Source organism: Paramormyrops kingsleyae, chromosome 13, assembly GCF_048594095.1.
Source record: "Paramormyrops kingsleyae isolate MSU_618 chromosome 13, PKINGS_0.4, whole genome shotgun sequence".
Taxonomy (NCBI): Eukaryota; Metazoa; Chordata; class Actinopteri; order Osteoglossiformes; family Mormyridae; genus Paramormyrops; species Paramormyrops kingsleyae.
In genome coordinates this window covers 12,832,143-12,836,615 of record NC_132809.1, presented here as the reverse complement: position 1 = coordinate 12,836,615, position 4,473 = coordinate 12,832,143, and positions in this window count along the sequence as shown.

Below are 4,473 nucleotides of genomic sequence, written 5' to 3'. Positions count from 1 at the left end.
GCCTTCCAGAAACACCCCAGCAGCCTTCCGGGGGTGACGTCACTGCTCTTGAATGAAGCCGCACTTAGACAGCAGGCACGCCTCTTAACCTGCCCCCCCTGCATGCCCCACCTCCTTGTCATGGACGCCGGCACCCCACCTTCCCACCCCACCCCACCTCAGCCCCCGCCCACGTTCCTGGTGTTGTCGTTAGATCGCGGCATGCTGAGCGGACGCTTTTCCACACAGCTGTTTTGTCGCTTCTGTTTTTTAGCTCTGAATGCCCCCTTTTTTCCACACAGCCTGTTAGCGCCCCAAACGTCCTTCTCAGCGCTTATTTAAAACCCGTCAGCCTCAGCTGAGTGTTTTTTGGTGAAACGGCACCAGCGACAGGCGCGAAAGTGGATTGACAGTCAGATGTGAGCTTTCCATCTCCTGCCGCCTCGTTTCCCGCCACATTCCACAGTTCCCGTATCACTCATATCACTGCATCACAGCTATTTTTTTAAATAAATATTATTATTCAAACATGGGGTGACACATAGGAACCTGTTACGGCCTGTAATTGGCAAATTGTGCAAATGGTACCACCAGGAAGACGATGAAATGGATCGAATATCTCCTTCCAAGAACAACGAGGTTTCGGGTTTCTGGGCCACGAAACAAACATGGGGGTGTTTCTTTTCCAAAGAACACAGGGAACCCACCCAGCATCACCCTTTGGCACGCTGGCTCTGTTTGCTCAGATGCCTCTCCATTTACGATGAGAAACACTGGCTCGCCTGTGCTGCCTGCTTCTCGGTGTGTCTCTGGATGTGCAGCCGCATCTGGACATAATGAGACACAGAATCATGCTGAACAGCCAAACAGCCCAGAGGATTACACACACAACCCCCCCGATGCATGTACGAGCCTCCCCACTTGTTATTTTCAGGAGGTACTGTGCTGAAATTATGTGGCAGTGCTTAGCGGTTACAGAAGCCCCAGAGTAACATTGCTGTACAACAGTACACACTTGTATTTAAACAACCACACACTCTGCTTCCCCAGTGGGGCCAGTCCATACTCTACAGTAGGGGTTCTGTGACCAGTACTGTAAGGTTGCCAACTCTTATGCATCTGGCATGACACTCACGCTTTCAGACTCTCACACCAACGCAAGAAATCTTATGGCAAATCTGTGTTTTTCCATTATAAACCTAAAATTAGCTACATCAAAAGCACTGGGGTGGTTTGCAAACCCTACAGACTGTTTACAAGGTGATAAAACTGTTACCTACATGTGAATGTGCGAGCAAGTGTTTGCAGACCTGACCAAAGTTGGCAGCCCTGGTACCAGAGTGCATTTCCCAAAAGCATAACTGCATTAGCAACTCACATAGCTGGAAACTGCAACTTAATGGATCTGACTATGTTAGCTGCTAACAGGAGAACTTGGGAAATGCATCCCTGTCCTGTAGTCAGTATCCCAGCAGGCTGCGGAATTCACATTCTGTTTGCATCTGAAAAAAATGGAAATGGCTAAAGTTACGAAATTGTTAAGCGATTTGCCAGGAAACCACCCCCCCCCCACACACACCTCCACCCTGGGCATTGTACTGGTCTGTGAAATTTTTGTTACAACTTAGACTGATCTACAGACATGAAAAAGTTGAAACTCCCACTCCATAGTCCCGGAACGTCACCACCGGCTTGAACTTTCTACCTTCTTGTGACGAGCCCAGCCCACTAAGCACTGAGCTGCTCCTGCCTGTGGCTGCCGAGACCGGCACCAGACTCCTCTCGGGGACCAGAAAACATACCGGTTTGGCATGCAGTGCTTTGAAGGAAGGAACAGCAGTGTTCACGATTTCTAACAGTCCTTAAGAAGCTTGGAGCTTAGCAGCCAAATTAGCAGGCCAGCAACTCGGAGTCTGAGTATTTGGACTTGTGTGGATGTGTGGATTATGATAACACTGCTGTACTTTACAATAAAACCACATTATGATGTTAACAAAGGAAAACACACACTGGAATCCCAGCTGCCCCACTCCACCTTCTGACCAAAGGTGAGCGTGGATGTTCACACTGAGAAATACAATGTAATCTTTCAATTGTAAGTGAGTCGTTCTGAGTGTATTTTTGACCAATAAGCTGCATACAGCAGCAACAGTGTAGCCCAAGCAATGTTTAGGAGAAAATATACATTTCTGATACAGTCATGGTCTTGTTACTGGTTTTACTGGGGCCTGTATCACAAAGCAGAATTTGTTGCTTAGCTGGATAACATGTCAGATTTGAGGTAGTCTGGGCTAAATGTAAATGATCAAAGATAAAGTCCATTTCAACTGGGGTACCATAAATCCAAAAAGTTATCCAGCTAAGCAAGAAAGTTAGCTTTGTGAAACAGGCTTAGCTGTCAATCCATTCATCACCATGGTCGAGGTCACATGACTTCCTACCTGGTGGAAAGCAGGAAGTGACTCAAAGGATTAGGATGGGGTGCCTGTAATTTCCTGGCCACAGGGAGGCGCCACCTGCATCATGGACAGGAAAGCTCGCATTTGTTTTAAGGCAGGGTTGGAGCAGCTCTTTTCCAGCTCTGTGTATATAAGGTTTTTTCTACCCCCTCTGCCACTGTATGTTGACTCGACTATCCTGGTGGAAAGAAATGTGCTTAAATCTGTTTCTCTTTCACTTATGACCAATGGAAACACTGGTCAGAGCACCCCTCCCCCCACCCTCCCCCAGTGGAGGTGACCCAGTCACAGGGGGAATAGTCAGTGTTTATTGTCATTTGGGTTGCCATAGTTGTTTTTGCTTTTGACTGGGCAAATCCAAATTCCAGCTGAGTGGGGGGGGGGGGGGGTCTCCATGAACTTGACAGCTAGCCTGACACATGCAGCACATTGCTGCTGCACTAAGGGGTCTGGATCTAATGTACTTTTTATGTGTAACTGCACAAGTATTTGCGACATTACAAGTCCGGCCCTAAATGAAGCTTTGTCCCTCCACCCATGCAATGAAGACAAAATCCAGGCCTCAGCCTGCATCTCAGTCCTCAGGAAGACAACAACACTCCTACTCTACATACGTGATGCATAGCTGGACTCCAAATAATTAATTAATCATTTAAGCTAAAGCTGTCACCCACACATTACTTTAGATAACTGTTTATTCTTCCAAAGCTTGGGGTATAATTACTGCCCCCCCCCCCCAGGAGTGACTTGGTTGCGATTTGTTTTTCTTTATGACTGCTGTCAAATGAGTTTTCCAGCAGGAGAAAGAACCCCAGTGAGGATGTTGGTAAACATCACACCCTTCTGCTCAGCTCTCCATAGCAACACTGAAGGAACAAGGTATTTAGAGCCACCAATGGTCCAAACGCCTTTGTATGGACGTCCTGTACATTCCTCAGGAATGATGACATTCTGGATGCTCTTCCAGAAGTGGGATATTGTTAGAATTATGTCTGTGTGTGTGTGGCGGGGGGGGGGGGGGGGGGGTGATTTCATGGAAGTCACAGTCATGGTCCAGAGGACAAAGGAGGAGATGGTCTAGTCATTCTCTCCATCCACAGCATGTTCATGGCCGCACAGCCAGCACGCCGATCGCTGCTGCTCTGGGCACGGCAGGGTACTTCAGCGCTATTTTCCACTCGGTTTTATTTTGATCTCAGTCAAAACCCGGGAGCCAGTGCATGTTTCCGGAAGGTTCCGATGGAGAGCCGCCAGCCAGGGATGATGCTGGCAGACGTTTATTTTGCTTCACCATGGCTACCGACTTCCTGTTGTATGTGTTTTTTCTTTCTTTCTATTCCTCCTTTCTTCATTTCCAGCCTCCGTTTCCAGTAGAAAGGGAGCCCGTTCCATTATTTGGGGAAGTCTCAAAGAGGAATAATGTGTGTGGGTTTGTGTGCATTTACTGAATTGGGGGGGTGGGAGTCAATCCTGCCAACACTTCCTCCTCCAGAAAAGCAGACTGTCTGTAAGTTACTGCTAGCCTATTAATAGAACCCGCAGGCTTTTACTGCTGAAGTGATTGGACTGTCATCATTTTCTCCTATTAAGTTTCCATCTCGGGCTGGGCCATACATTCTGTGTGTACAGTAGATCTATGTTTGTTGAAGAAATCTCCTAGGTAATTCCTGTATTGTGGCTGAATGACTCCACCTGGTCTCATTGAAATTACCGGCATTCGCGCTGGAGGTGATCCAGGCAATTGTTACCAGGCAGGAGAAGAACAACGGACACAGAGGGACCGTTGTTCACCTTCTGCCCTATCGGAGTGACCGGCACTGCGGCTGAAGTTCGGGAGATGCTTAGCCATCACCCAGAAACAGGACAGGCATTTATAGTCCATGTGATGGCAGGGACTGCCCTTCCTGATCGGGCTGGTGGAAGGAAGGGTGGAAGCCCTCCAGGAGCTGGAGTGCGAGGAGCAGAAAATCTCCAGCCCCGGTTCTCGCTCAGACGGAGCTCCTCTCGCCAAATGTGACAGCGGTAACGCACGCTC